Source organism: Bactrocera dorsalis, chromosome 5, assembly GCF_023373825.1.
Source record: "Bactrocera dorsalis isolate Fly_Bdor chromosome 5, ASM2337382v1, whole genome shotgun sequence".
NCBI lineage: Eukaryota > Metazoa > Arthropoda > Insecta > Diptera > Tephritidae > Bactrocera > Bactrocera dorsalis.
Window position 1 is genome coordinate 40,941,446 of NC_064307.1, and position 15,038 is coordinate 40,956,483.

The window sequence follows — 15,038 nt, forward strand, 5'->3', positions numbered from 1 at the left end:
ATGGTTGAATTTAAGTGAGCATTCAGATTTGAATGCGCAGCTACGTTTGTATGTATGAACAAATATATATATTTTGCGGTTTGCGTAAAAGTGGATTCGAAAATACCTAAACAATCTGTTCCATAAACAATTCAAAGGAAATTTTAGGCCACTGAACGGTTATGTTGCCAGTGAAATTTAATTCATGTGCAGTTCGCCGAAATGCTGAGAATACTGATTACGAATGTTGTTGTTGCTTTTGTTGTAACAAAGTTCGAAGATTATGCCAACTTTTCTTTTCTCCACTGAATCAAGAGTAATCTGAAATTGCATTTGTTTGCTTGACCTTCAGCAGCTTAGATCTTTTCAATGCAAAAAATGGCAAAACAACTTTTTACACATAAGTTCCAATCACCCAAAAGCACACAACATATTATTCTTAAAACGGAAAGATTTAAGAGAAATACGAAGAAATACTAACAAAAGTTAAGGCCTGGCCAACATATAGGACACATCCATCAATTAGAGTAAAAAATTGTTTAGCGGCATGGACCTTTCATTTTATGTAAAAGATTTACGAATTAGGCAATACTTCGCTACTAGAATGGCTTCTGAAGACTTTCCACGTTTTCTACGTAACCGACATTATCTTTGCAACAATCCGACTAATGTTGTTATCAGTTTATAGAAGCAACTGTTATAAGAGCAAGATCCCTTATATACGAGTACATAAGTCTATATTAACCACGAACATATTTAACCTAGAGCCAGCCTTCACTAAATATGCAAGTCAACCTTTCACCGTGTTTACATTAACTGAGTGTATTGAACTGTTATGATGTGTCAAACTGCATTAGCTTAATGCGTTTTTAAGTAACGTTAGCGGAAACATGGCTGAACACTTACCAAAGGTGTGGTTACAATCCAATGAAAAATAATGCGAAAAAATTTCATGTAGGTATGTAAGTACACATGCAAACAGCAGCTATTAAATTTCGAAGTGAACTACAGCTTACTTTAGGGCTTGTGTTGCTAAGGCATAAGCTTCAATAAATATGCTGTAAATATACACAATATGCGAGTAAATTGCAAGGTCTAAAATGTATTGCCTGAAAGCATATTTGTTTACAAACTTTATTGCTCAGTAGGCGAAAAAAATTTAAATAAATCTTTACACACTACTGTGATATATCAAATATTCAATGTATTCCTAATTTTTTTTTTTTCATATAGCCCAATAATCTGTTATAAGTAAACTCTTGCTATCACTTAAGTGCTCTCGTAGTCAAGCACAGACCATTAAAAATTCCCAGAAATATTGAAATGCCATGCCCTTTGAAAATTGTAAGAGGACAAAGCGTAAACTATAGATATGTTTGTACTCTTATATAAAGGTCAACCAGTTTAATGCGGGTAGAATTCCTCAAAATTCGACACGATATTTATGCATGTTTACATATACTATACGTAAAGTGTTTAGATTTTTGAGCTATTCAAACTTCTTCATGGTCGGGCAGTGGAACGCCTGCTCCATCGGCATCGATTAGGGATGCGGGTTCATCATCTCCTGGTGTCATGCTTGCACTACCATTCAGCAGGCTGGAAAGTGTTTTATCCATAATTTAAGTATGCTCTGGGCATCGGTGACTAGATCATCTTTGGGGGTTCTACAAGAGTATGCTCCGGTTTTGAAACCTAACTTCGGAAATAATTGTCATAAATTGCTCTGAAAAAGAAGTTACAACAGTTTGCACTAGCTTTGACTATGATTGTCATTAAATTTGACCTAATAAAAGTCACAATTTAAGAAACTTAAACGTAGTACTGATTTTGGTACGATTAGTACTCTACAGTCCTACATTAATATATAACGCGTGTTTTTTAGACATGTAGTTTTTCAAAGAGGCAATATTCTGAAGCAGAGTATTGAAAAATAACCGAACGAGTCTATTCGCTATAGAGAGCAGCAGTTGGAGTCAGGTCCGTCCATATTATGAAAGATCTTGAGGAACCGAACCGCCGTTAAACGCTTCGATTATTTGGTGAATGTCTCTTAACCGAGATGAACACCGATTCATTTACAAGAAAATTTTGTTCAGCGCGAAAGCTCTCTTTTGGTTGAATGGGTACTTTAATAAACAAAAATGTCGTATTTGGAATGATGATAATACACTAACAATTGTTGAGACGCCGTTACATCCTTAAAAAGTTTCTGCTTGATGTGTGATGCCGCTGCAGAGTCTTTATTAATTATTTGTTCATGCCTAAAATGGATAATGTTGATGAGAGCCAGCTTTGGCTCCATACTATGATTTAAATGAGTTAAGCATCCACCCACTCTACCCGGAAAAACTGGCACACATTAATAAAGCACTGCTCAATACACCATATCTGATGACACCATACTAATACATTTCCACTCAACACAACTCACCACACTTCTACATCAATCAACCCACTCAACAAAAAGGATGGGCAAAAAGCAAAGCGGACACAATTCGTCACACACTCATCGCTCCTTTATATGTTCGACCCTTCGTTAACTCAGCGGTCCTGAACGCAACTTACATCCATCCCGCTCCGTACATCTACACACCTTCGTCGTCCAAGTATAAATTAATATTTTTTATAAGAATTTAATAAACATATTAAATGATTGTATGTAGATCTTAAATGAAGCCATGTGTAGAAGTTCACGAAAGTGAGGAAAGTTCTCTGAGCGCCATTCACTTGGGTGTGGCCAGAAAAGATTCCTTTACATATGGCTCAAGCGGCTGACGACTTCCGATCTTAGACCAAGTGTCCTCTGGGTAGCCAAAGAACATCCGTTTGAAGGCGAGCTAAAGTGAGAAAACGAAACATCCTGGGATGAAAGACCCCCTTTTGATGACAACCATGGCAAATGTATTAATGATTACGATTTGAAGGCATCCACCTGGAATATCCGGTCCCTTAATTGGGAAGGTGCCGCTGCCCAGTGGGTAGATGTCCTCGTGAAAATAAAGGCTGACATCACCGCCGTCCAAGAAATGCGATGGACAGAACAAGGACAGAGACGAGTAGGTCCTTGTGACATTTACTACAGTGGCCATATATAGGAGCGCAAGTTTGGTATTGGATTCGTGGTGGGAGAGAGACTCCGTCGCTGAGTACTATCATTCACTCCGGAGAATGAACGTCTAGCGCACTCGTCGACCACAACACATGCGGGATGGGGTAGATACCGAGAGTTGAAGGGAGAAGCGAGACGCATTTGTAGACAGAAAAAGAAAGAGGCCGAAATGCGTGAGTACGAACAGCTTGATAAGCTGGCCGAAAGGGTAATGCTCGAAAATTCTACGAAAAGATGCGGCGACTTACAGAAGGTTTCAAGACCGGAGCAACTCTTGTACAACCCCCAAAGGTGATCTAGTCGCCGATGCCCAGAGCATACTGAATTATGGAGGGAACACTTATCCAACCTGCTGAGCGGCAGTGAACGCACAACGCTAGGAGAAGCGAACCCGATTCCCCAATCGATGACGATGGAGCAGGACGTTCCATTGCCCGACCATGAAGAAGTTCGAATAGCAATTAACCGCCTGAAGAACAACAAAGCGGCGGGGGCCGATGGATTACCGGTTGAGCTATTCAAACACGGCGGCGAAGAACTGATAGGAGCATGCATCAGCTTCTTTGCAAAATATGGTCGAAAGAATGCCCAACGATTGGAATTTAAGTGTGCTATGCCCAATCCACAACAAGGGAGACCCCACAATCTGCGCCAACTACCGTGGAATAAGCCTCCTTAACATAGCCTATAAGGTTCTATCGAGCGTATTGTGTGAAAGGTTAAAGCCCACCATCAACAAACTGATTGGACATTATCAGTGTGGCTTCAGACCTGGAAAAACAACAACCGACCAGATATTCACCATGCGCCAAATCTTGGAAAAGACCCGTAAAAGGAGAATCCACCTATTCGTCGATTTCGAAGCTGCTTTCGACAGCACGAAAAGGAGCTGCCTTTATGCCGCTTTGTCTGAATTTGATATCCCGAAAAAACTGATACGGCTGTGTAAACTAACGTTGAGCAACACTAAATCCTGCGTCGGGATCGTGAAGGACCTCTAAGAGCCTCTTCGATACCAAACGAGATTTTAGAAAAGGCGACTCTCTATCGTGCGTCTTCTGTCATCTACTGCTGAAGAAAATAATTCGAGCTGCAGATCTAAATAGAGAAGTTATAATCTTCTATAAAAGTGTGCAGCCGCTGGCGTATGCTGATGATATTGATATCATTGGCCTCAACACCCCGCGCCGTTAGTTCTGCTTTCTCCAGACTGAACAAGGAAGCAACGCAAATGGGTCTGGCAGGAAACGAGGGTAAGACGAAATATCTCATTTCATCAAACAAACTGTCCGTCGAACTCGCAACTTGGCTGCCACGTCACTGTTGACAGTCATATCTCTGAAGTTGTAGATAGTTTCGTCTATTTAGGAACCAGCATTAACACCACCAACAATGTCAGCCTGGAAATCCAACGCAGGATCACTCTTGCCAATAGGTGCTACTTCCGATTGAGTAGGCAATTGAAAGGTAAAGTCCTCTCTCGACGAACAAAAAGCAAAACTCTATAAGACGCTCGTAATTCCCGTCCTGCTATATGGTGCAGAGGCTTGGACGATGACAAACAACTGATGAGTCGCCGTTGCGAGTTTTCGAGAGAAAAGTTCTGCGAAAGATTTATGGTCCTTTGCGCGTTGGCCACGGCGAATATCGCATTCGATGGAACGATGAGCTGTACGAGATATACGACGACATTGACATAGTTCAGCGAATTAAAAGACAGCGGCTACGCTGGCTAGGTCATGTTATCCGGATGGATTGAAAACACTCCAGCTCTGAAAGTATTCGACGCAGTACCCGCCGCGGGAAGCAGAGGAAGAGGAAGACCTCCACTCCGTTGGAAGGACCAAGTGGAGAAGGACCTGGCTTCGCTTGGAATATCCAATTGGCGCCACGTAGCGAAGAGAAGAAACGACTGGCGCGCTGTTGTTGACTCGGCTATAATCGCGTAAGCGGTGTTCACGCCAGTAAAGAAGAAGAAGAAGATCTTGAAAACGTGGGCATTTTTATTAAATAATCGTTGAAGTGGTTTGTACTTCTGTTTGCAAATTTAAGCAGCAATTTAATCAAACATAAAAAAATTTAAAATTACAATTTGACAAAACTAGTTTGAATATGAGTTCTGTGAATATTTCAGAACGCTTACAAGCATACTTCTTTTCATAATACGTGGTACCCCTGGTCAACATATGAGTTCTTACCAAAAATTTATTATGTAAACTATGTAGACTGATTGTTATTTATTCTATCAAAGGGAAATTAATTATATTCCAATTTTCAATGTTAATTCCAGATATACATATATTTTAAACTGTCTATTTGGTATCATAACATTAAAAACAAATACGTATAAATATATATGATATGTGCGCCTGATTCAATTATATCTGCTCAAAACCTTTGTCAATGTTTGCTTTCATTTAACTGACATAAATGGTAGCTATGTGAAGTTTTGTTTGGGCTTATCCGATACGGGGATTATTATATACTTACATGTACAAATACAATATTAAGGTGTCCGTTATTTACCGAAATGGTTTTATATATTGCAAACGTCCTCTAAAGTTTCAGTTTTTTGCTCCAAAAAAAATGTTACAGCGTTATTTTCATTAAATACACTGTTAGTTCAGGTATAAAGTCACCCGGAAGTTCGCAAATCTTTAAACTAGGTATAGGGGGCTAAAAGAAGTTCTTACCCAATTCAACCCAATTGGAATTATATTATATGCATATTATTATCATGAAATAATTCTTCTTTTGCTGGATTATAAGCAGTTCTTTAGGTACTTCAGTGGATATTTCTTCATTGTTGCTATTAAGAATGCAATGTCTTTAATTTTTTAGTGGTGCAGTTACATAAAATGAAAATATCAACTAAAGATGATGGTAAATATAGAAAAATTTTCATGCCAGCGTCACATATCGGTTGCATTTTTACTCCGGAGTTTTTAATATTTATGATGAATTTGTGATATCAAAAAAGGAGGCAAAAGATCCATAAGGCACAGAAATTATTGTTACTTTTTTTCTTAAAGCACGAAAACTTTATGGTTGACAAGTTATCGCTACGTCTTTCATCACAATTCGGATTACAGCCGGTATATTACCTTGGTGCCTTCTCAAAAGGTTTGTCCTTAGCATCTGTTAAGTTACATGCAAGTGGTATTTTTACCAAAACTGTTACATTTCTGGTACACATAAGTTGAATCAAATTCAAAAATAATGCATAAAATACATTCGTATATATGAAATTTTTAATGGACTACCTCCTTAAAGTTGGGTACGCCACTGCGTATGCGCACTTTTGCATAAACACTACATGTGGAGAAGTTTATTTGCTTGTCATGATTTTACGAATATATCATTTTTCATTACCTATAAGTACAAACATAAGCGTATTATGTACATGAGTCCATATAGATGTAAACAAAAAAATTACTTGAGGGCAGAAGGACAGAAAATGCATTATTTGACGGTCGTCTCATTTAAACGCGAATATTTAAAATCGATTTGGGGCAAAAGAGCGTTAAAGATTTTTTAATATTATATAAGAATGAACTCACATAACATTTTAATATACATATTAGCAGAGGTATTTATATATATATATGTATATGTCGTTCAGTATGTGAGGTTTCTTAAAGAAATTGAAATAGCGCGTATATACTATATGTATGTGAGACTTTGTGCCTTATATATCGGTCTTTATGTAGGACATCTTAGGTGAATTAAGTGAACATACATATAACACTGTATCGGTCATTGTATCAGTTATCATCAAAAAATGGCATGGAAACACATTCTTCTCCTAGTGAGTCTATTATCTATAATATAAATTAATAAAATACCAAATAACAATAAATCACAGTATTTTATAAAATAAAATTTCGCCAACACCTGGAAGTATCTCGCCGGCTTTGTTCTTTCTAATTGCAAAGTTTAAATTGTTCGGTTACACCCGAACTTAAAACTTCCTTACATCTTATGATTTTCAAACAGGTAGAAACCTTCACACTCTCGCTTAACCTAACCATCCAAACCAATTACCGTTCTCTTCATAGTTTTACAGATTTATTAAAATTTACATATCTTATTTGGAAATCAAATTTACTCATTCTACAATACTTCGACATTAAATTAAAACCATATTCCCAAGTTAACTGGTTTTAATATCATAATTGAAATCTATACACATATTTATATACATTTACATAGTATGTGTGTATATTGAGTTGGAAATATTACCCGTAGAGAATTTCTAATTCTTACCCGTATCTGTTGATTCCCACAACCAAGTCCTTGCAGGTAATTTTGATATTGCAATATCACGCAAAACAGACAGCAAGACTAAGTGGCGATACAATGGAAAAGAAACGATATGAATAAGATTAAAATGAAAAGGAAAAGCCAATAAGATACCATTTAAAGTTGACCCATTTGTTTTCTAAAAAAAAAGAACAAAAGAAAACAATGTTTTTTGTTCATTTCAAAAATAATTTATTTTGGTCCAAGGGGATTTGTTTCAGCTAATATTTAAAAATTAGATCGCGTAAATGGGCACCTTTAGCTTTGACAGCTAAATGCACTCTTTTTTTCGACATTTTCCATGACTTTGGCCAATGTTTCGGATGATATGGCGGCTGTTTCACGTCGAATGTTGGCTTTCAGTTGAGCTAAGGTCTTTGGCTTATTAGCGTATACCTTGGATGTCAAATAACCCCACAAATAAAAGTCTGGTGGCGTCAAATCTGGTGATCTCGGTGGCCAGTCAACATCACCATTTTTCGTCAATTTCGTTTTCAGCCATTTCGATGGCCCATTTGCCAAAATTAAGGCGTCGCGGATAATCAGCTGGGTTTAGTTTTTGTGCCATTTGAATTTTATATGGAAACATCTTCAAATCTTTATGAATTATGCGTCGGAGAGTGGTGCGAGAGATGTCTAATTCCTGAGAGCGGCGATAACTCGATGTCGATGGAGTCTCCTCAATACTGGCTCGTACAGCTTCGATATTTTCATCAGAACGTCTTGTGCGTTGTCTGGATGCATGACTGGCATTACTGAGATTACAGGTGTTCACAAATTTTGCGTATAAAGACTTAATTGTGTTCTTAACTGGAGCACTTTTCACTTTATTTTTTTTGCGAAACGCACGTGGAGTTAACACAATTGAAAAGTTATTTTGAATATAAAGCTGAACAATTTCAGCGCGTTCTTTTGGAGTGTACTGTTCCATGGTATAAATTGTCTTCGAATGACGCTTCTAACGCGGTATGACATTAGCCGATTTGTCAGCGCTGTTAAAAGTTACAGCGTTGCCAGATGGGTCAACTTTAAATGGCCTACCCTGTATAATAAATTAGTGGCAGCGGAGAAATGGTTTCATTATACTCATGGGGTACCCGTATTTATGTCTACGCGAATACACTGCTGTTGGCGATATACATATAATATGTACATTTACAATATTTGGTATATAAGTGGGTGCTTAAAAAATATTTATGCTCACAAGTTTGTCCAACAATACACCACAAATGTGTTTATTATTTTACTAAGGAGAGCAGCCTGCCCATTCAGAACAGCTGCTGGTTCAAAAAGTCAAATGAAGAAAATTTGAGGTAAACAATAAAACTAATGCGTCAACACATATTAGATGTGTGTTTGTTATTTGAACTTTGTTGATAACAAAACTCAGTCAGCTTCTTTAAATAACGGTAACCAATGACAGTAACTGTTACACTGTTTTCTTCAAAGAAACTTGTCCCGATAATGCACCTTGATGAAACTGCCCAGTGACACTTTCTGAGCGAAATTCTGTCTCCTGAATTATTTCTGGATTTGATTATCTTCATATACTCATCTTTGTTTGTTTACATTTCTATTAAATCAAATTGAGCCTCTTCAGAAATAAACTGTCAATTTATCAAATGTTTGTCTTCTTCGGCCATTTCTATAATTGTTGGGTAAAATTCCAGTTGAATAGGTAAATCTAGAGGATTTAACCAGCTTTTATTTAAACATTGTAGGGAAACAGGTTAAATTGATCATAAATTATCCGTTGTAACGACCATCCACTCCAAGCTGCACCGATAAGTTACGAGTGGTGTTCTTTCGATACTTCACATTTGGCAAACATATTTACCAACCTGACAACGGTCCATCTAGATTTTTTATTTTACAAGTAGTCGTGTGTATATTAGAACAACATTACCAACATAACCTAAAATTATTTGAATAAGGGTGCGAAACTGCAAATTATCAATTATAGGTTAAATCTCTGACATGTTAAATATTATAGAGGGTTTTCAGATATTTCCGTTAAAGTTTCTTAAAATTCAATAGATAATTCTAACTGAAACTGCTGTGGTCAGGTGATCCTTTAACTCTTTATTACTCATTGCTTTGAGCATTTGACAATGCATGTCTGTAGGACTCTCGCGTATTTAGGGTAATGCACTTTGTGAATAAAAAAAATTAAATTATTTAGGCAGCCACCGTATAAATCGGATAGACCAAACTAAAACTACATGGATACTTCCGTTAAGCTTCATAGAAAATACTGTAATTTTAGCTGATATTTTAGTAGTCCTGCCGCATAATACGGATAGTGCTACCATAAATCCCACATGTATTACAGTTTCTTTCTTTTTGATAGCTTATTGTTTTAGTAAGTTTATCACCTTATAATAGGAATATTACTATATTCTGAAAATAAATTAAATGCACAATGTGCTAAAAATCATATTGCATATCGACAAAATTATTTAAAAATTTAAGCATATGCGAAAAAATTATATTATGTTATTAACCAGCAGTATCATTAACACCATGATATACTTAAGATGAAGTACTATATACTTTTCAAAAACTTCCTTTTCTTTTCCTTTTTAACTAATTATGAATGGAGAGGGAATATTGATTATTTATTAGTAAAATATTACTCAACAAAATTGCACAAAACGATAATGATCACAAAATCTCAAAATGTCAGTCAGATGCAATCAATGTACAGTCGTAGGAATTGAATGGAAGTGATAACCCGAGAAGTTGTACGCGGCATACACAGTATTCAGAGCTTAAATTGATTTAATATACTTGTATCTTGTCACGAAAATAAATCAAACGCAAACTATCACTATTAGGGATTTATAACACAACCTCGGAACGTATGACATTACTTTCTAATTTCTTTTCCTTAATGATCTGTGCAATTTCCCATAAAAATTACGATTTTTATACAAATTCAAGCTATCATAACCAGCCACAATTTTTATTAAAGTTTTTGGAAATTTGGAGACCGATTTTTCGTTCCATCCTCGGGTAATTTGAATTAAATTCATAATTCAATATTTTAATAATTAGATTAAACAAAAACATAATGTAGTTGTTATTCCATAAAATCACTGATACGAGAGCTGCTATATATATTTCCGGCCTACTAATGAATATAGGCATATTTATCAGCGAAAATGTTTTTTTTTTTCGTTGGATTTGGCTCGTCTTGGAAGACCCACACGGTCGATTGCTGTTTTGTTTCGGGCTCATACGCATAGATCCATGATTTGTCACCTTTGGAGCTTCATAGCCATACAAAGATTTTAGTTCATCGATGCATTCTTGTCGTGATAATCCACGTCGAAAGTTTTGAAAAATGATCACACTACAATGTTCACGAGTTAATTCCATTTTTTGGCCGAGATGAATTTTTTTAATACCCTGTAAATAAAACAATTCACGATTAAATGACAAATGTTATGCAAAAAAATGTCAAACTTTCCAATGGAAATGTCAGATTGCACCTGGCAACACTTAGTGTTGCCTAGACCAGAAATGTATATCGCAGCCTATGTACATATTAGGCTTGTTGGGATGCAAGACATGAATATAATATGTTTACAGTTGTACTCAAATGTGCTTTTTAAATAGTTTAAATTAAATTGTATTGGATTCAATGAATTCCAGTGAAAATCTGCCATGTAACCGCTACTTATTTCCAATTTAAGCCTCGAAACCCTTTTCACATTTCAAATTTTATCTGACGCCACTGTTTAAGGTAGTAGTCTGGTAACTTATGTCTATTTTCATGACTTCTGTGAAGGGTGATTTTTTATAGGAAAATAAAAATGAATTATCTTGAATATTTAGAGTGTTTTTATTTACATATTGAAATTATAAAAAAAAATTTATTTGAAAAAATTTAATAGTTTAAAACTATTATTATTGTCACACAAGTTGGAACCCCAAAACAAGATGCACGTGGGTTGCCCGGGTGATTTTGACTCTTGATGTTATCTGAAATCAAATATTTTTGTTTATTCTTAATCTATAAACTTGTTATTCTGGTCGGAACTACTGAAGTTAAATTTCAAAGATAAATAACAAAATAGCGGACTTTGAAAAAATAGTCATTTTATTTTAGCAAAGAAAGGGCTGTGAAATAAAAAGAAAGGGTGAGAAAAGTTCTCGTTAGTTCCGACGAGAACTACGAGTATAAGTGTGTAGAACAGGCTGCTAAAATTTGAAAGCAATCGGTTTAGTTAAAAAAAAAGTTAGTACCCGGGCCGACCAGAAAAACAATGTTTTGAGAAAATCGCGTTTAAAGTTCAATAACTCCGAGAGAGAGGACTCCGAGGCGCGCTAGAAAACGCGTTATAACTTCCGAAATATTTCGAATTTATGTCTGAAATTTTCACAGTACAATCTCAAGACATTGTACTTTCAAATGAAGCAAAAAAAAATTTACGATTTTTTGAACCCAAGTTACCAGACTACTACCTTAATTACTTGTAATTGTTGTTCAAATATGTACATATGTTTGTGTGCAAACAAAAGGTAAACTAATACAAACAAGTTTAATTTGAATGTAAATTGTGTGTGTTTATGGCTGAATAGTTCGCCGAATTCACCGAATCTCTACAACAATTGTGGTATATTTTATGCACGTGTGTTATGCAAAAATAACTAGTATGGGTTAGTGCTTGCGGTGGCAAAACAAAGTTCTCGCAAAACTACCGTGTGCTTATTATTGTTTACGTAAATAATTAAAATTTATAATATGCTAATTTCATACTAACTAATAGAAACTTTAATATATAATTTAGAATTAAAAGTAAATTAGTTGTTTTGGTAATTCGATTTTCTTATAAAAGGCAATTTATATTTAAATTTAGCTCGCGGCATTCTTCTCACATCCTTTTCCCACGAAGTGAAAATGAGCGAAATCGGACTAGAGCCACGCCTACTTCTCATATAACACAATTTTAAATTCTATCTAATTTTTTCCTTTCCAGAGTACAAATCAAAAAGCAATTAATATAACGAGATAAACCTTTGCACGGATAATGCCCTTAGAGTATGCCAGATGATTTTTTTACCGAAAATATTGGTCAATGTGTCAGATTTATAATCGAAAATCAGAGATAATCCTTTACTGATAGTAGTATGCTTGTGTGCTACAAATGGCTTAAATGGGATCAATATTTCCTTTAGCTCCCATATATGTACCTAATACAATATAAAGATTTTCGAACGTCCGGGTGATTTCATACCTCATATATCAGCCAATATGTAAGTTATCTTAATAAAATTGAGAGAGCGTGTTTATCTAACAAAGGTGCATTTTTATGCTTAGAATGAGTAAAAACGAGAAGAAACTCGCGCTAAACCCCAAATAGTTCACACGTCTTACGTACTAAAGTACTTACATCGCTTTAATCCATGCAAGTTGCAAGAGTATGAAAAGTTAGGTTAATAGTTTAATGGCAGCAAGTAGAGAGAGCATTAATTTCGCTATTTAATACAAGCTTACGTGTGAATAATTTTAATATTGTCATTTTGTGTTAAATTTTATATCTCACCGACTCTCTAACTGATTTAGAGCAAGTTAAATTTTTATCAATTTCGAACTTATGGAAAAGCGGAGTACGTTCTATTAAAATACAATGACCTTTCATTGACAAGTGTTAGTGTCTTTTATATTAGATCGTTCCGACAGCATTAGTCTCTGCCGTTCTGGTTGGCTTTATGATGTTAGATATTCCAGTTATTCAGCAAGAAACCTATTTTAAGAAGAAGAAGTTTGAAGAACATTTCAAGTGAACACAAGTAAAGTGATGTGTATTTAGTCACATCCGAAGCTCTTGTCACAAAAGAATAGGCAAACCCGAAAACGTTTCAACTTGTCAATGCTGAAGACATGTCTACTTGTGTATTAGGGTGCTTCAAAATTTATTTTTAATTTTTTTTCAACTCTTACCCCTTCAAATGTTAGTGATTGACAAACAAAAAATCCTCCTTCAAGCCAGGCGCTGTAGCTTAACTCTAAGGGGTCGCTATTTTATTTTTAGGTTCCCATACATTTAACATAGGAATTATCGTTTTTTCATTCAAATTAAAATTTCACCAACTAATTTTCGTTTCTCAAAAATAACCATCACATATTAAGAAATTTCACTTTTCAAACTTTAGAAATTTCTGCGACAAAGTTTGATTAACTCAATTAGACGATTAAACATAGTGATTTAAATTTTGGAATTTTTTCGATAAAAATAAGAAAAGTTTCTGAGAATGATAATATTCTTACGGGAGTTTTTAAAGTTTGAAAAATATCTTTCTGAAATTCGAAAGAATTTTTTGAAGCACCCTAGTGTGTATATTTACGTACATTTGGGTGTTTGTGTTTTTCTAATTGTCAAAATTGAGGTCAGCCTCAGTGAAATTTATTATCATGTGATCTTTTTTTATACACATGGCAAGGCAAAATGAGGGAGTTCGTGAGGAAATCACCTGCAATATAAGATGACGTAAAGAGGCTGTTTATATGGTGCATAAAATAGCATATTTCAATCTGGTACAATAACAAAAAGTCTGTTACATATGTACTTTATGATGGAGAGATAACACTATTAGGCCAAATATTGACTCTCAAAGTTTCGACGTTTAATGTCAAAAGTTAAAGTCAAGTGTAAAGTCAAAATCCCAAAGAGAAGAATCTGGAAGAAAGAGTCACACCCGAATTAAAACACCCTTTACGTATATAAATATGTATGCATTCTTCTAGTTGGAGGATGTGAAGTTATACTTTACAAAGAATTCACCTGCTGACTTTCATGCAAACTCAGTACCTTACTACCTTAAAAGTTAAAATGCGAAAGGCAAAAAATGTATAAATCAAAAATTTTCAGGAAATTAAACATTAGCTTTGTAATCGAAAGGTTGGCTCTTAAATTCATCGTTTTCTCTCTTTTGAGTTCCTTATTTCTTTAAATAACGAATGCAAATTAACTGAAATAATATTTCTCAACCGTTGTGCGTATTTATAAGCAAACCTACGGAAGTTGACAAAAACACTTGCTTTATGCCATACTCATTTACAAATGTATGTATGTATGTATAAAATATGACTACCGAAGGCAAGTGTCTCAAATATTTACAACTTATTAGGTTGCTCTTCCCAATAACGGTCATCCTTCGTCAGTGAATACCGCATTTTCATGAAAGCATGTAAAAGGAGAGCCTATAATTTACCTTCAGCTAAGATTCAAAATTGAGCTCTCTTTTAACGCTCATCAGGTTTCCATAACGGATTTTCTCAACTTGAAAATCATTTTCACAGTTTTCGGGTGAACTACATTTTAATATATGTGTAGGGTTATTTTATGGGCTGCAGTTGAGTGCGGTGGTTCAGTTTTATCAAAAACACAAGCCTACGAGTGGTACAAAACCTTCAAAGACGGTGAAGAGGTCGTTGAAGACAGGCCTCATTCTGGACGACCTTCAATATCTTCAACTGATGAAAATATTAAAAAGGTAAAGGACATACTGCTTGAAAATCGTGAGATAAGTGTTTGTGAGATGGCGAGAGAGCTCAACTTATCTCAACATATAGTCCATACGAACGATGCTGGGTATTTTGGGTATGAAACAGGTTCTTGCTCGACTCGTCCCGACT